The sequence below is a fragment of the Tachypleus tridentatus genome, chromosome 13, assembly GCF_004210375.1.
Source record: "Tachypleus tridentatus isolate NWPU-2018 chromosome 13, ASM421037v1, whole genome shotgun sequence".
NCBI lineage: Eukaryota > Metazoa > Arthropoda > Merostomata > Xiphosura > Limulidae > Tachypleus > Tachypleus tridentatus.
Genome location: NC_134837.1, coordinates 66,986,760 through 67,005,410, shown reverse-complemented (window position 1 = coordinate 67,005,410; position 18,651 = coordinate 66,986,760). Strand labels below are relative to the sequence as shown.

General features: G+C 34.3%; 8 non-coding genes across 8 annotated transcripts; all 8 read left to right on the top strand.

The window, feature by feature from the left end:
- Positions 1 to 1,260: 1,260 nt before the first annotated feature.
- Positions 1,261 to 1,330, top strand: TRNAR-UCU (transfer RNA arginine (anticodon UCU)). The gene has a single exon. It is a non-coding gene; the product is annotated as a tRNA-Arg (tRNA).
- A 2,374-nt stretch (positions 1,331 to 3,704) lies between these two features.
- On the top strand, positions 3,705 to 3,776 carry TRNAR-UCU (transfer RNA arginine (anticodon UCU)). Its single transcript has one exon. It is a non-coding gene; the product is annotated as a tRNA-Arg (tRNA).
- Positions 3,777 to 6,155: 2,379 nt separating this feature from the next.
- Positions 6,156 to 6,227, top strand: TRNAR-UCU (transfer RNA arginine (anticodon UCU)). The gene has a single exon. It is a non-coding gene; the product is annotated as a tRNA-Arg (tRNA).
- Positions 6,228 to 8,609: 2,382 nt separating this feature from the next.
- Positions 8,610 to 8,680, top strand: TRNAR-UCU (transfer RNA arginine (anticodon UCU)). Its single transcript has one exon. It is a non-coding gene; the product is annotated as a tRNA-Arg (tRNA).
- A 2,379-nt stretch (positions 8,681 to 11,059) lies between these two features.
- TRNAR-UCU (transfer RNA arginine (anticodon UCU)) lies at positions 11,060 to 11,130 on the top strand. The gene has a single exon. It is a non-coding gene; the product is annotated as a tRNA-Arg (tRNA).
- Positions 11,131 to 13,507: 2,377 nt separating this feature from the next.
- TRNAR-UCU (transfer RNA arginine (anticodon UCU)) lies at positions 13,508 to 13,580 on the top strand. Its single transcript has one exon. It is a non-coding gene; the product is annotated as a tRNA-Arg (tRNA).
- A 2,383-nt stretch (positions 13,581 to 15,963) lies between these two features.
- Positions 15,964 to 16,034, top strand: TRNAR-UCU (transfer RNA arginine (anticodon UCU)). Its single transcript has one exon. It is a non-coding gene; the product is annotated as a tRNA-Arg (tRNA).
- Positions 16,035 to 18,414: 2,380 nt separating this feature from the next.
- Positions 18,415 to 18,485, top strand: TRNAR-UCU (transfer RNA arginine (anticodon UCU)). The gene has a single exon. It is a non-coding gene; the product is annotated as a tRNA-Arg (tRNA).
- The last annotated feature ends 166 nt before the right edge of the window (positions 18,486 to 18,651 follow it).

Sequence of the window (18,651 nt, the reverse complement as noted above, 5' to 3'; positions counted from 1 at the left end):
TTATTGATTTAGTGTGGCGTTGTTAAAAGTTAATATAATTGAATTATTAGTTATAACTACAGATACAATAAGTACACGTGTAAAGAATTTAAAATTTTATGTTGTATATAATTGGTTTGGCTAATCATTGCGTTCTTTGTGAGCGGTTGTCTCCTTAACTTTGAAAAGACATTGAGTCACTGAAATGGTTCTACAAAAGCGGAAAGATCCTCTTTAACGAAAAACACGAGTCCAAATGAATATGACTGAGACATTTAAGATTTTATAGGAAAACGATTGGTTCTTTGAGTCTTTAGATATTTTCGTATCCATTGTTGAGAATGATCGGAAAAGGAAAGATCAATATAACTTTTGGAGGGACAAGAGTCACTCTACTAAGTCAGCTTCATATTTGTAAGCGATGTTTGGTTTTTGCAAAGTTGGCTTTCAGATGGATGAAGATCGCTTGAGGGAAGACTTTACATATATGCAGAGGACGTGTTTCGAGCTTTCAGTTTTAATTTAGTGTTTATTAGGGAGTTTGAGATCGCCAGGATAGATCAAGTAGTTCTATTTGACCTTCATTAATGAGCAAGTGTAGCTCATTATGTTAATTTCTAGAAAATTATTGAATACACTTATTAGCCTCTGTTATCTTTGTGAATTAGTAGAACATTCATAACGGTACAGAGAATGAAATAAAGCCATTGTTCAGTTTCTAAGAGCCGAATTTTCCGTCCACTATAACTGATTTCCATACTTTCAACAACCGAGGTGTGTGATTGCGATAACAGAGACTTGTCTTTAGAGATATTGAGTTATATCTTTCCAATAACCGCGTTTTTTGCGTTCGAGTTCCGAATTAAGTTTTTTATAACTTCATATGTTTATTTTTGTGTTTTCGATATTGGACGTTAGCTTTAGGATGACAAATTTCTTCTGATTTGCGTAATCGAAGTCAATGTTTTCTGTAACAGACATCCACGCGGTTCATTGAATGTCGGTACAAAATGTCAGATTTCAATGTTCTTTATTCATCGAGGTATGAAAACACGAGTTTTTCTGTATTTTGTGTCCTCAAAAGAAGTGCATCTGTTCAAACTCCCAGATAATTATAATAATACGCAGTTTAACAGTCTAATGATCCAAAGAGTTTCGGTGTTGAATTGTGTCTTATTAGGTTTTTGTTCTTGCAGTAACGTGGACCGTAAAAAAATGCACAAGTACACGATTTAAATTTTGTACAACTGATGTCGTGAAATGGTGTAAAACCAATCACGTGTCCCTGTAGCGCAGTGGATAGCGCGTTGGACTTCTAATCCAAAGGTCCGGTTCGACCCCGGCAGGGATGATTAAGGAGGTTTATGAGTATCATTTTAAGAACGATGGTTTTCGAGAGAATCGGAAACCGTTACAAGTGAAACTGATGGATAATTTAAGAGAACTGCAGTGTAGAAATTGGTAATTGTAACAGCGTTGTGAAAATCCTTCAATTGTTAAACGTTGATTCACTAATAGTGACGCTGATGCTATTCATTTCCAATTTTACTTCGTCTATGGTCGTTTAACAATATTTTAAATCCGTAATACATACTACGTGTGAGAACACAAAATTATCACAACAATTATACTTCTCCATAAACATAAATAGAAATTTATGACACCATTATGCTCTAGGGATGAATAACATTTATTCAAAATTAATGACCCTTACAGTTGTCAACCACCCCTGCAACTATTTTATCTCAGTGTTTCAACAGTGGGTGTTTATTAAAGATAAAAGTTTTGAGATCGAGGTGTTAAAATTTTTCCAAGTACGCTTGCATCGAAAGGTAGAAATTTATTTCAAAAGTCTGGTAAAACATGTCTTGAAAAGTCATTTATCACAATTCTAATATTTTGTGCAGTAGTCGACTTTATTTTACTTTTCCAACGTTTATTAATATTTCGATATTCCTTGAAGAGTTTACCACGACGGTGCATGTGGAATTTCAAAGTTCTTTGGTGAGTATTTTACATGAGAAAACGTGTTCATATATTTTATCTGTAGGAGTATAGAATACGTTGGCTCGATAGATAGTAAACTGACTGGAGATACGACATCACTATAAATTGACCATTAGTCTAGCTGTATTCTGAGCAGAGGTTGGAGGACTCAGTTTTAGGTCCTTTGCAACTTTCTTTTTTAACATCTATGACGTAGATGAATCATTGGTGAATGGCTTAGTTATAACTACTCACGGTATAAAGTAGATGTCGATTTTTTGCTGGGAGTAAGGATTTAGATTATTTAATAAGCTCGATAAATTGACGTCACATAGCTTCTTTCTTAGAAACTTCAAAAGAGTAAGCGTTGGATGTCATAACTTGTATCATAAGTTTCTGGGTAATGAATGATGTAAAAGAAAAAGATGTTGGATATCTCATTAAACAGTGCCCTTCTTCTATCGATATAGTGTGGCGTTGTTAGATGGTAATATAATTGAATTATTAGTTATAACTACAGATACAATAAGTACACGTGTAAAGAATTTAAAATTTTATGTTGTATATTATTGGTTTGGCTAATCATTGCGTTCTTAGTGAGCGGTTGTCTCCTTAACTTTGAAAAGACATTGAGTCACTGAAATGGTTCACACGAGCGCTACATTGATGATACAAAAGCGGAAATATCCTCTTCAACGAAAACACGAGTCCAAATGAATATGACTGAGACATTTAAGATTTTATAGGAAAACGATTGGTTCTTTAAGTCTTAGATATTTTCGTATCCATTGTTGAGAATGATCGGAAAAGGAAAGATCAATATAACTTTAGAGGGACAAGAGTCACTCTTTACTAAGTCAGCTTCATATTTGTAAGCGATGTTTGGTTTTGTAAAAGTTGGCTTTCAGATGGATGAAGATCGCTTGAGGGAAGACTTTACATATATATGCAGAGGACGTGTTTCGAGCTTTTAGTTTTAATTTAGTGTTTATTAGGGAGTTTGAGATCGCCAGGATATATCAAGTAGTTTTATTTGACCTTCATTAATGAGCAAGTGTAGCTCATTATGTTAATTTCTAGAAAATTATTGAATACACTTATTAGCCTCTGTTATCTTTGTGAATTAGTAGAACATTCATAACGGTACAGAGAATGAAATAAAGCCATTGTTCAGTTTCTAAGAGCCGAATTTTCCGTCCACTATAACTGATTTCCATACTTTCAACAACCGAGGTGTGTGATTGCGATAACAGAGACTTGTCTTTAGAGATATTGAGTTATATCTTTCCAATAACCGCGTTTTTGCGTTCGAGTTCCGAATTAAGTTTTTTATAACTTCATATGTTTATTTTTGTGTTTTCGATATTGGACGTTAGCTTTTAGGATGACAAATTTCTTCGATTTGCGTAATCGAAGTCAATGTTTTCTGTAACAGACATCCACGCGGTTCATTGAATGTCGGTACAAAATGTCAGATTTCAATGTTCTTTATTCATCGAGGTATGAAAAACACGAGTTTTTCGTATTTTGTGTCCTCAAAAGAAGTGCATTCGTTCAAACTCCCAGATAATTATAATAATACGCAGTTTAACAGTCTAATGATCCAAAGAGTTTCGGTGTTGAATTGGGTCTTATTAGGTTTTTGTTCTTGCAGTAACGTGGACCGTAAAAAAATGCACGAGTACACGATTTAAATTTTGTACAACTGATGTCAGAAATGGTGTAAAAACCAATCACGTGTCCCTGTAGCGCAGTGGATAGCGCGTTGGACTTCTAATCCAAAGGTCCCAGGTTCGACCCCGGCAGGGATGATTAAGGAGGTTTATGAGTATCATTTTAAGAACGATGGTTTTCCGAGAGAATCGGAAACCGTTACAAGTGAAACTGATGGATAATTTAAGAGAACTGCAGTGTAGAAATTGGTAATTGTAACAGCGTTGTGAAAAATCCTTCAATTGTTAAACGTTGATTCACTAATAGTGACGCTGATGCTATTCATTTCCAATTTTACTTCGTCTATGGTCGTTTAACAATATTTTAAATCCGTAATACATACTACGTGTGAGAACACAAAATTATCACAACAATTATACTTCTCCATAAACATAAATAGAAATTTATGACACCATTATGCTCTAGGGATGAATAACATTTATTCAAAATTAATGACCCTTACAGTTGTCAACCACTTGCAACTATTTTTATCTCAGTGTTTCAACAGTGGGTAGTTTATTAAAGATAAAAGTTATTGAGATCGAGGTGTTAAAATTTTTCCAAGTACGCTTGCATCGAAAGGTAGAAATTTATTTCAAAAGTCTGGTAAAACATGTCTTGAAAAGTCATTTATCACAATTCTAATATTTTGTGCAGTAGTCGACTTTATTTTACTTTTCCAACGTTTATTAATATTTCGATATTCCTTGAAGAGTTTACCACGACGGTGCATGTGGAATTTCAAAGTTCTTTGGTGAGTATTTTACATGAGAAAACGTGTTCATATATTTTATCTGTAGGAGTATAGAATACGTTGGCTCGATAGATAGTAAACTGACTGGAGATACGACATCACTATAAATTGACCATTAGTCTAGCTGTATTCTGAGCAGAGGTTGGAGGACTCAGTTTTGGGTCCTTTGCAACTTTCTTTTTTAACATCTATGACGTAGATGAATCATTGGTGAATGGCTTAGTTATAACTACTCACGGTATAAAGTAGATGTCGATTTTTTGCTGGGAGTAAGGATTTAGATTATTTAATAAGCTCGATAAATTGACGTCACATAGCTTCTTTCTTAGAAACTTCAAAGAGTAAGCGTTGGATGTCATAACTTGTATCATAAGTTTCTGGGTAATGAATGATGTAAAGAAAAAAGATGTTGGATATCTCATTAAACAGTGCCCTTCTTCTATCGATATAGTGTGGCGTTGTTAGATGGTAATATAATTGAATTATTAGTTATAACTACAGATACAATAAGTACACGTGTAAAGAATTTAAAATTTTATGTTGTATATTATTGGTTTGGCTAATCATTGCGTTCTTAGTGAGCGGTTGTCTCCTTAACTTTGAAAAGACATTGAGTCACTGAAATGGTTCACACGAGCGCTACATTGATGATACAAAAGCGGAAATATCCTCTTCAACGAAAACACGAGTCCAAATGAATATGACTGAGACATTTAAGATTTTATAGGAAAACGATTGGTTCTTTAAGTCTTAGATATTTTCGTATCCATTGTTGAGAATGATCGGAAAAGGAAAGATCAATATAACTTTTAGAGGGACAAGAGTCACTCTTTACTAAGTCAGCTTCATATTTGTAAGCGATGTTTGGTTTTGTAAAGTTGGCTTTCAGATGGATGAAGATCGCTTGAGGGAAGACTTTACATATATATGCAGAGGACGTGTTTCGAGCTTTTCAGTTTTAATTTAGTGTTTATTAGGGAGTTTGAGATCGCCAGGATAGATCAAGTAGTTCTATTTGACCTTCATTAATGAGCAAGTGTAGCTCATTATGTTAATTTCTAGAAAATTATTGAATACACTTATTAGCCTCTGTTATCTTTGTGAATTAGTAGAACATTCATAACGGTACAGAGAATGAAATAAAGCCATTGTTCAGTTTCTAAGAGCCGAATTTTCCGTCCACTATAACTGATTTCCATACTTTCAACAACCGAGGTGTGTGATTGCGATAACAGAGACTTGTCTTTAGAGATATTGAGTTATATCTTTCCAATAACCGCGTTTTTTGCGTTCGAGTTCCGAATTAAGTTTTTTTATAACTTCATATGTTTATTTTTGTGTTTTCGATATTGGACGTTAGCTTTTAGGATGACAAATTTCTTCGATTTGCGTAATCGAAGTCAATGTTTTCTGTAACAGACATCCACGCGGTTCATTGAATGTCGGTACAAAATGTCAGATTTCAATGTTCTTTATTCATCGAGGTATGAAAAACACGAGTTTTTCGTATTTTGTGTCCTCAAAAGAAGTGCATTCGTTCAAACTCCCAGATAATTATAATAATACGCAGTTTAACAGTCTAATGATCCAAAGAGTTTCGGTGTTGAATTGGGTCTTATTAGGTTTTTGTTCTTGCAGTAACGTGGACCGTAAAAAAATGCACGAGTACACGATTTAAATTTTGTACAACTGATGTCAGAAATGGTGTAAAAACCAATCACGTGTCCCTGTAGCGCAGTGGATAGCGCGTTGGACTTCTAATCCAAAGGTCCCAGGTTCGACCCCGGCAGGGATGATTAAGGAGGTTTATGAGTATCATTTTTAAGAACGATGGTTTTCCGAGAGAATCGGAAACCGTTACAAGTGAAACTGATGGATAATTTAAGAGAACTGCAGTGTAGAAATTGGTAATTGTAACAGCGTTGTGAAAAATCCTTCAATTGTTAAACGTTGATTCACTAATAGTGACGCTGATGCTATTCATTTCCAATTTTACTTCGTCTATGGTCGTTTAACAATATTTTAAATCCGTAATACATACTACGTGTGAGAACACAAAATTATCACAACAATTATACTTCTCCATAAACATAAATAGAAATTTATGACACCATTATGCTCTAGGGATGAATAACATTTATTCAAAATTAATGACCCTTACAGTTGTCAACCACTTGCAACTATTTTTATCTCAGTGTTTCAACAGTGGGTAGTTTATTAAAGATAAAAGTTATTGAGATCGAGGTGTTAAAATTTTTCCAAGTACGCTTGCATCGAAAGGTAGAAATTTATTTCAAAAGTCTGGTAAAACATGTCTTGAAAAGTCATTTATCACAATTCTAATATTTTGTGCAGTAGTCGACTTTATTTTACTTTTCCAACGTTTATTAATATTTCGATATTCCTTGAAGAGTTTACCACGACGGTGCATGTGGAATTTCAAAGTTCTTTGGTGAGTATTTTACATGAGAAAACGTGTTCATATATTTTATCTGTAGGAGTATAGAATACGTTGGCTCGATAGATAGTAAACTGACTGGAGATACGACATCACTATAAATTGACCATTAGTCTAGCTGTATTCTGAGCAGAGGTTGGAGGACTCAGTTTGGGTCCTTTGCAACTTTTTTTTTTAACATCTATGACGTAGATGAATCATTGGTGAATGGCTTAGTTATAACTACTCACGGTATAAAGTAGATGTCGATTTTTTGCTGGGAGTAAGGATTTAGATTATTTAATAAGCTCGATAAATTGACGTCACATAGCTTCTTTCTTAGAAACTTCAAAAGAGTAAGCGTTGGATGTCATAACTTGTATCATAAGTTTCTGGGTAATGAATGATGTAAAAGAAAAGATGTTGGATATCTCATTAAACAGTGCCCTTCTTCTATCGATATAGTGTGGCGTTGTTAGATGGTAATATAATTGAATTATTAGTTATAACTACAGATACAATAAGTACACGTGTAAAGAATTTAAAATTTTATGTTGTATATTATTGGTTTGGCTAATCATTGCGTTCTTAGTGAGCGGTTGTCTCCTTAACTTTGAAAAGACATTGAGTCACTGAAATGGTTCACACGAGCGCTACATTGATGATACAAAAGCGGAAATATCCTCTTCAACGAAAACACGAGTCCAAATGAATATGACTGAGACATTTAAGATTTTATAGGAAAACGATTGGTTCTTTAAGTCTTAGATATTTTTCGTATCCATTGTTGAGAATGATCGGAAAAGGAAAGATCAATATAACTTTTAGAGGGACAAGAGTCACTCTTTACTAAGTCAGCTTCATATTTGTAAGCGATGTTTGGTTTTTGTAAAAGTTGGCTTTCAGATGGATGAAGATCGCTTGAGGGAAGACTTTACATATATATGCAGAGGACGTGTTTCGAGCTTTTCAGTTTTAATTTAGTGTTTATTAGGGAGTTTGAGATCGCCAGGATAGATCAAGTAGTTCTATTTGACCTTCATTAATGAGCAAGTGTAGCTCATTATGTTAATTTCTAGAAAATTATTGAATACACTTATTAGCCTCTGTTATCTTTGTGAATTAGTAGAACATTCATAACGGTACAGAGAATGAAATAAAGCCATTGTTCAGTTTCTAAGAGCCGAATTTTCCGTCCACTATAACTGATTTCCATACTTTCAACAACCGAGGTGTGTGATTGCGATAACAGAGACTTGTCTTTAGAGATATTGAGTTATATCTTTCCAATAACCGCGTTTTTTTGCGTTCGAGTTCCGAATTAAGTTTTTTATAACTTCATATGTTTATTTTGTGTTTTCGATATTGGACGTTAGCTTTTAGGATGACAAATTTCTTCGATTTGCGTAATCGAAGTCAATGTTTTCTGTAACAGACATCCACGCGGTTCATTGAATGTCGGTACAAAATGTCAGATTTCAATGTTCTTTATTCATCGAGGTATGAAAAACACGAGTTTTTTCGTATTTTGTGTCCTCAAAAGAAGTGCATTCGTTCAAACTCCCAGATAATTATAATAATACGCAGTTTAACAGTCTAATGATCCAAAGAGTTTCGGTGTTGAATTGGGTCTTATTAGGTTTTTGTTCTTGCAGTAACGTGGACCGTAAAAAAATGCACGAGTACACGATTTAAATTTTGTACAACTGATGTCAGAAATGGTGTAAAAACCAATCACGTGTCCCTGTAGCGCAGTGGATAGCGCGTTGGACTTCTAATCCAAAGGTCCGGGTTCGACCCCGGCAGGGATGATTAAGGAGGTTTATGAGTATCATTTTAAGAACGATGGTTTTCCGAGAGAATCGGAAACCGTTACAAGTGAAACTGATGGATAATTTAAGAGAACTGCAGTGTAGAAATTGGTAATTGTAACAGCGTTGTGAAAAATCCTTCAATTGTTAAACGTTGATTCACTAATAGTGACGCTGATGCTATTCATTTCCAATTTTACTTCGTCTATGGTCGTTTAACAATATTTTAAATCCGTAATACATACTACGTGTGAGAACACAAAATTATCACAACAATTATACTTCTCCATAAACATAAATAGAAATTTATGACACCATTATGCTCTAGGGATGAATAACATTTATTCAAAATTAATGACCCTTACAGTTGTCAACCACTTGCAACTATTTTTATCTCAGTGTTTCAACAGTGGGTAGTTTATTAAAGATAAAAGTTATTGAGATCGAGGTGTTAAAATTTTTCCAAGTACGCTTGCATCGAAAGGTAGAAATTTATTTCAAAGTCTGGTAAAACATGTCTTGAAAAGTCATTTATCACAATTCTAATATTTTGTGCAGTAGTCGACTTTATTTTACTTTTCCAACGTTTATTAATATTTCGATATTCCTTGAAGAGTTTACCACGACGGTGCATGTGGAATTTCAAAGTTCTTTGGTGAGTATTTTACATGAGAAACGTGTTCATATATTTTATCTGTAGGAGTATAGAATACGTTGGCTCGATAGATAGTAAACTGACTGGAGATACGACATCACTATAAATTGACCATTAGTCTAGCTGTATTCTGAGCAGAGGTTGGAGGACTCAGTTTTGGGTCCTTTGCAACTTTCTTTTTTAACATCTATGACGTAGATGAATCATTGGTGAATGGCTTAGTTATAACTACTCACGGTATAAAGTAGATGTCGATTTTTTGCTGGGAGTAAGGATTTAGATTATTTAATAAGCTCGATAAATTGACGTCACATAGCTTCTTTCTTAGAAACTTCAAAAGAGTAAGCGTTGGATGTCATAACTTGTATCATAAGTTTCTGGGTAATGAATGATGTAAAAGAAAAGATGTTGGATATCTCATTAAACAGTGCCCTTCTTCTATCGATATAGTGTGGCGTTGTTAGATGGTAATATAATTGAATTATTAGTTATAACTACAGATACAATAAGTACACGTGTAAAGAATTTAAAATTTTATGTTGTATATTATTGGTTTGGCTAATCATTGCGTTCTTAGTGAGCGGTTGTCTCCTTAACTTTGAAAAGACATTGAGTCACTGAAATGGTTCACACGAGCGCTACATTGATGATACAAAAGCGGAAATATCCTCTTCAACGAAAACACGAGTCCAAATGAATATGACTGAGACATTTAAGATTTTATAGGAAAACGATTGGTTCTTTAAGTCTTAGATATTTTTCGTATCCATTGTTGAGAATGATCGGAAAAGGAAAGATCAATATAACTTTTAGAGGGACAAGAGTCACTCTTTACTAAGTCAGCTTCATATTTGTAAGCGATGTTTGGTTTTTGTAAAAGTTGGCTTTCAGATGGATGAAGATCGCTTGAGGGAAGACTTTACATATATATGCAGAGGACGTGTTTCGAGCTTTTCAGTTTTAATTTAGTGTTTATTAGGGAGTTTGAGATCGCCAGGATAGATCAAGTAGTTCTATTTGACCTTCATTAATGAGCAAGTGTAGCTCATTATGTTAATTTCTAGAAAATTATTGAATACACTTATTAGCCTCTGTTATCTTTGTGAATTAGTAGAACATTCATAACGGTACAGAGAATGAAATAAAGCCATTGTTCAGTTTCTAAGAGCCGAATTTTCCGTCCACTATAACTGATTTCCATACTTTCAACAACCGAGGTGTGTGATTGCGATAACAGAGACTTGTCTTTAGAGATATTGAGTTATATCTTTCCAATAACCGCGTTTTTTGCGTTCGAGTTCCGAATTAAGTTTTTTATAACTTCATATGTTTATTTTTGTGTTTTCGATATTGGACGTTAGCTTTTAGGATGACAAATTTCTTCGATTTGCGTAATCGAAGTCAATGTTTTCTGTAACAGACATCCACGCGGTTCATTGAATGTCGGTACAAAATGTCAGATTTCAATGTTCTTTATTCATCGAGGTATGAAAAACACGAGTTTTTCGTATTTTGTGTCCTCAAAAGAAGTGCATTCGTTCAAACTCCCAGATAATTATAATAATACGCAGTTTAACAGTCTAATGATCCAAAGAGTTTCGGTGTTGAATTGGGTCTTATTAGGTTTTTGTTCTTGCAGTAACGTGGACCGTAAAAAAATGCACGAGTACACGATTTAAATTTTGTACAACTGATGTCAGAAATGGTGTAAAAACCAATCACGTGTCCCTGTAGCGCAGTGGATAGCGCGTTGGACTTCTAATCCAAAGGTCCGGGTTCGACCCCGGCAGGGATGATTAAGGAGGTTTATGAGTATCATTTTTTAGAACGATGGTTTTCCGAGAGAATCGGAAACCGTTACAAGTGAAACTGATGGATAATTTAAGAGAACTGCAGTGTAGAAATTGGTAATTGTAACAGCGTTGTGAAAATCCTTCAATTGTTAAACGTTGATTCACTAATAGTGACGCTGATGCTATTCATTTCCAATTTTACTTCGTCTATGGTCGTTTAACAATATTTTAAATCCGTAATACATACTACGTGTGAGAACACAAAATTATCACAACAATTATACTTCTCCATAAACATAAATAGAAATTTATGACACCATTATGCTCTAGGGATGAATAACATTTATTCAAAATTAATGACCCTTACAGTTGTCAACCACTTGCAACTATTTTTATCTCAGTGTTTCAACAGTGGGTAGTTTATTAAAGATAAAAGTTTTTGAGATCGAGGTGTTAAAATTTTTCCAAGTACGCTTGCATCGAAAGGTAGAAATTTATTTCAAAGTCTGGTAAAACATGTCTTGAAAAGTCATTTATCACAATTCTAATATTTTGTGCAGTAGTCGACTTTATTTTACTTTTCCAACGTTTATTAATATTTCGATATTCCTTGAAGAGTTTACCACGACGGTGCATGTGGAATTTCAAAGTTCTTTGGTGAGTATTTTACATGAGAAACGTGTTCATATATTTTATCTGTAGGAGTATAGAATACGTTGGCTCGATAGATAGTAAACTGACTGGAGATACGACATCACTATAAATTGACCATTAGTCTAGCTGTATTCTGAGCAGAGGTTGGAGGACTCAGTTTTGGGTCCTTTGCAACTTTCTTTTTTAACATCTATGACGTAGATGAATCATTGGTGAATGGCTTAGTTATAACTACTCACGGTATAAAGTAGATGTCGATTTTTTTGCTGGGAGTAAGGATTTAGATTATTTAATAAGCTCGATAAATTGACGTCACATAGCTTCTTTCTTAGAAACTTCAAAAGAGTAAGCGTTGGATGTCATAACTTGTATCATAAGTTTCTGGGTAATGAATGATGTAAAAGAAAAGATGTTGGATATCTCATTAAACAGTGCCCTTCTTCTATCGATATAGTGTGGCGTTGTTAGATGGTAATATAATTGAATTATTAGTTATAACTACAGATACAATAAGTACACGTGTAAAGAATTTAAAATTTTATGTTGTATATTATTGGTTTGGCTAATCATTGCGTTCTTAGTGAGCGGTTGTCTCCTTAACTTTGAAAAGACATTGAGTCACTGAAATGGTTCACACGAGCGCTACATTGATGATACAAAAGCGGAAATATCCTCTTCAACGAAAACACGAGTCCAAATGAATATGACTGAGACATTTAAGATTTTATAGGAAAACGATTGGTTCTTTAAGTCTTAGATATTTTTCGTATCCATTGTTGAGAATGATCGGAAAAGGAAAGATCAATATAACTTTTAGAGGGACAAGAGTCACTCTTTACTAAGTCAGCTTCATATTTGTAAGCGATGTTTGGTTTTTGTAAAAGTTGGCTTTCAGATGGATGAAGATCGCTTGAGGGAAGACTTTACATATATATGCAGAGGACGTGTTTCGAGCTTTTCAGTTTTAATTTAGTGTTTATTAGGGAGTTTGAGATCGCCAGGATAGATCAAGTAGTTCTATTTGACCTTCATTAATGAGCAAGTGTAGCTCATTATGTTAATTTCTAGAAAATTATTGAATACACTTATTAGCCTCTGTTATCTTTGTGAATTAGTAGAACATTCATAACGGTACAGAGAATGAAATAAAGCCATTGTTCAGTTTCTAAGAGCCGAATTTTCCGTCCACTATAACTGATTTCCATACTTTCAACAACCGAGGTGTGTGATTGCGATAACAGAGACTTGTCTTTAGAGATATTGAGTTATATCTTTCCAATAACCGCGTTTTTTGCGTTCGAGTTCCGAATTAAGTTTTTTATAACTTCATATGTTTATTTTTGTGTTTTCGATATTGGACGTTAGCTTTTAGGATGACAAATTTCTTCGATTTGCGTAATCGAAGTCAATGTTTTCTGTAACAGACATCCACGCGGTTCATTGAATGTCGGTACAAAATGTCAGATTTCAATGTTCTTTATTCATCGAGGTATGAAAACACGAGTTTTTCGTATTTTGTGTCCTCAAAAGAAGTGCATTCGTTCAAACTCCCAGATAATTATAATAATACGCAGTTTAACAGTCTAATGATCCAAAGAGTTTCGGTGTTGAATTGGGTCTTATTAGGTTTTGTTCTTGCAGTAACGTGGACCGTAAAAAATGCACGAGTACACGATTTAAATTTTGTACAACTGATGTCAGAAATGGTGTAAAAACCAATCACGTGTCCCTGTAGCGCAGTGGATAGCGCGTTGGACTTCTAATCCAAAGGTCCCGGGTTCGACCCCCGGCAGGGATGATTAAGGAGGTTTATGAGTATCATTTTAAGAACGATGGTTTTCCGAGAGAATCGGAAACCGTTACAAGTGAAACTGATGGATAATTTAAGAGAACTGCAGTGTAGAAATTGGTAATTGTAACAGCGTTGTGAAAAATCCTTCAATTGTTAAACGTTGATTCACTAATAGTGACGCTGATGCTATTCATTTCCAATTTTACTTCGTCTATGGTCGTTTAACAATATTTTAAATCCGTAATACATACTACGTGTGAGAACACAAAATTATCACAACAATTATACTTCTCCATAAACATAAATAGAAATTTATGACACCATTATGCTCTAGGGATGAATAACATTTATTCAAAATTAATGACCCTTACAGTTGTCAACCACTTGCAACTATTTTTATCTCAGTGTTTCAACAGTGGGTAGTTTATTAAAGATAAAAGTTATTGAGATCGAGGTGTTAAAATTTTTCCAAGTACGCTTGCATCGAAAGGTAGAAATTTATTTCAAAAGTCTGGTAAAACATGTCTTGAAAAGTCATTTATCACAATTCTAATATTTTGTGCAGTAGTCGACTTTATTTTACTTTTCCAACGTTTATTAATATTTCGATATTCCTTGAAGAGTTTACCACGACGGTGCATGTGGAATTTCAAAGTTCTTTGGTGAGTATTTTACATGAGAAAACGTGTTCATATATTTTATCTGTAGGAGTATAGAATACGTTGGCTCGATAGATAGTAAACTGACTGGAGATACGACATCACTATAAATTGACCATTAGTCTAGCTGTATTCTGAGCAGAGGTTGGAGGACTCAGTTTTAGGTCCTTTGCAACTTTCTTTTTTTAACATCTATGACGTAGATGAATCATTGGTGAATGGCTTAGTTATAACTACTCACGGTATAAAGTAGATGTCGATTTTTTGCTGGGAGTAAGGATTTAGATTATTTAATAAGCTCGATAAATTGACGTCACATAGCTTCTTTCTTAGAAACTTCAAAAGAGTAAGCGTTGGATGTCATAACTTGTATCATAAGTTTCTGGGTAATGAATGATGTAAAAGAAAAGATGTTGGATATCTCATTAAACAGTGCCCTTCTTCTATCGATATAGTGTGGCGTTGTTAGATGGTAATATAATTGAATTATTAGTTATAACTACAGATACAATAAGTACACGTGTAAAGAATTTAAAATTTTATGTTGTATATTATTGGTTTGGCTAATCATTGCGTTCTTAGTGAGCGGTTGTCTCCTTAACTTTGAAAAGACATTGAGTCACTGAAATGGTTCACACGAGCGCTACATTGATGATACAAAAGCGGAAATATCCTCTTCAACGAAAACACGAGTCCAAATGAATATGACTGAGACATTTAAGATTTTATAGGAAAACGATTGGTTCTTTAAGTCTTAGATATTTTTCGTATCCATTGTTGAGAATGATCGGAAAAGGAAAGATCAATATAACTTTTAGAGGGACAAGAGTCACTCTTTACTAAGTCAGCTTCATATTTGTAAGCGATGTTTGGTTTTTGTAAAAGTTGGCTTTCAGATGGATGAAGATCGCTTGAGGGAAGACTTTACATATATATGCAGAGGACGTGTTTCGAGCTTTTCAGTTTTAATTTAGTGTTTATTAGGGAGTTTGAGATCGCCAGGATAGATCAAGTAGTTCTATTTGACCTTCATTAATGAGCAAGTGTAGCTCATTATGTTAATTTCTAGAAAATTATTGAATACACTTATTAGCCTCTGTTATCTTTGTGAATTAGTAGAACATTCATAACGGTACAGAGAATGAAATAAAGCCATTGTTCAGTTTCTAAGAGCCGAATTTTCCGTCCACTATAACTGATTTCCATACTTTCAACAACCGAGGTGTGTGATTGCGATAACAGAGACTTGTCTTTAGAGATATTGAGTTATATCTTTCCAATAACCGCGTTTTTTGCGTTCGAGTTCCGAATTAAGTTTTTTATAACTTCATATGTTTATTTTTGTGTTTTCGATATTGGACGTTAGCTTTTAGGATGACAAATTTCTTCGATTTGCGTAATCGAAGTCAATGTTTTCTGTAACAGACATCCACGCGGTTCATTGAATGTCGGTACAAAATGTCAGATTTCAATGTTCTTTATTCATCGAGGTATGAAAAACACGAGTTTTTTCGTATTTTGTGTCCTCAAAAGAAGTGCATTCGTTCAAACTCCCAGATAATTATAATAATACGCAGTTTAACAGTCTAATGATCCAAAGAGTTTCGGTGTTGAATTGGGTCTTATTAGGTTTTTGTTCTTGCAGTAACGTGGACCGTAAAAAAATGCACGAGTACACGATTTAAATTTTGTACAACTGATGTCAGAAATGGTGTAAAAACCAATCACGTGTCCCTGTAGCGCAGTGGATAGCGCGTTGGACTTCTAATCCAAAGGTCCGGGTTCGACCCCGGCAGGGATGATTAAGGAGGTTTATGAGTATCATTTTTAAGAACGATGGTTTTCCGAGAGAATCGGAAACCGTTACAAGTGAAACTGATGGATAATTTAAGAGAACTGCAGTGTAGAAATTGGTAATTGTAACAGCGTTGTGAAAAATCCTTCAATTGTTAAACGTTGATTCACTAATAGTGACGCTGATGCTATTCATTTCCAATTTTACTTCGTCTATGGTCGTTTAACAATATTTTAAATCCGTAATACATACTACGTGTGAGAACACAAAATTATCACAACAATTATACTTCTCCATAAACATAAATAGAAATTTATGACACCATTATGCTCTAGGGATGAATAACATTTATTCAAAATTAATGACCCTTACAGTTGTCAACCACTTGCAACTATTTTTATCTCAGTGTTTCAACAGTGGGTAGTTTATTAAAGATAAAAGTTATTGAGATCGAGGTGTTAAAATTTTTCCAAGTACGCTTGCATCGAAAGGTAGAAATTTATTTCAAAGTCTGGTAAAACATGTCTTGAAAAGTCATTTATCACAATTCTAATATTTTGTGCAGTAGTCGACTTTATTTTACTTTTCCAACGTTTATTAATATTTCGATATTCCTTGAAGAGTTTACCACGACGGTGCATGTGGAATTTCAAAGTTCTTTGGTGAGTATTTTACATGAGAAAACGTGTTCATATATTTTATCTGTAGGAGTATAGAATACGTTGGCTCGATAGATAGTAAACTGACTGGAGATACGACATCACTATAAATTGACCATTAGTCTAGCTGTATTCTGAGTAGAATTGGAGGACTCAGTTTTGGGTACTTTGCAACTTTCTTTTTTTAACATCTATGACGTAGATGAATCATTGGTGAATGGCTTAGTTATAACTACTCACGGTATAAAGTAGATGTCGATTTTTTGCTGGGAGTAAGGATTTAGATTATTTAATAAGCTCGATAAATTGACGTCACATAGCTTCTTTCTTAGAAACTTCAAAAGAGTAAGCGTTGGATGTCATAACTTGTATCATAAGTTTCTGGGTAATGAATGATGTAAAAGAAAAGATGTTGGATATCTCATTAAACAGTGCCCTTCTTCTATCGATATAGTGTGGCGTTGTTAGATGGTAATATAATTGAATTATTAGTTATAACTACAGATACAATAAGTACACGTGTAAAGAATTTAAAATTTTATGTTGTATATTATTGGTTTGGCTAATCATTGCGTTCTTAGTGAGCGGTTGTCTCCTTAACTTTGAAAAGACATTGAGTCACTGAAATGGTTCACACGAGCGCTACATTGATGATACAAAAGCGGAAATATCCTCTTCAACGAAAAAACACGAGTCCAAATGAATATGACTGAGACATTTAAGATTTTATAGGAAAACGATTGGTTCTTTAAGTCTTAGATATTTTTCGTATCCATTGTTGAGAATGATCGGAAAAGGAAAGATCAATATAACTTTTAGAGGGACAAGAGTCACTCTTTACTAAGTCAGCTTCATATTTGTAAGCGATGTTTGGTTTTTGTAAAAGTTGGCTTTCAGATGGATGAAGATCGCTTGAGGGAAGACTTTACATATATATGCAGAGGACGTGTTTCGAGCTTTTCAGTTTTAATTTAGTGTTTATTAGGGAGTTTGAGATCGCCAGGATAGATCAAGTAGTTCTATTTGACCTTCTTTAATGAGCAAGTGTAGCTCATTATGTTAATTTCTAGAAAATTATTGAATACACTTATTAGCCTCTGTTATCTTTGTGAATTAGTAGAACATTCATAACGGTACAGAGAATGAAATAAAGCCATTGTTCAGTTTCTAAGAGCCGAATTTTCCGTCCACTATAACTGATTTCCATACTTTCAACAACCGAGGTGTGTGATTGCGATAACAGAGACTTGTCTTTAGAGATATTGAGTTATATCTTTCCAATAACCGCGTTTTTTGCGTTCGAGTTCCGAATTAAGTTTTTTATAACTTCATATGTTTATTTTTGTGTTTTCGATATTGGACGTTAGCTTTTAGGATGACAAATTTCTTCGATTTGCGTAATCGAAGTCAATGTTTTCTGTAACAGACATCCACGCGGTTCATTGAATGTCGGTACAAAATGTCAGATTTCAATGTTCTTTATTCATCGAGGTATGAAAACACGAGTTTTTTCGTATTTTGTGTCCTCAAAAGAAGTGCATTCGTTCAAACTCCCAGATAATTATAATAATACGCAGTTTAACAGTCTAATGATCCAAAGAGTTTCGGTGTTGAATTGGGTCTTATTAGGTTTTGTTCTTGCAGTAACGTGGACCGTAAAAAATGCACGAGTACACGATTTAAATTTTGTACAACTGATGTCAGAAATGGTGTAAAACCAATCACGTGTCCCTGTAGCGCAGTGGATAGCGCGTTGGACTTCTAATCCAAAGGTCCTGGTTCGACCCCGGCAGGGATGATTAAGGAGGTTTATGAGTATCATTTTAAGAACGATGGTTTTCCGAGAGAATCGGAAACCGTTACAAGTGAAACTGATGGATAATTTAAGAGAACTGCAGTGTAGAAATTGGTAATTGTAACAGCGTTGTGAAAAATCCTTCAATTGTTAAACGTTGATTCACTAA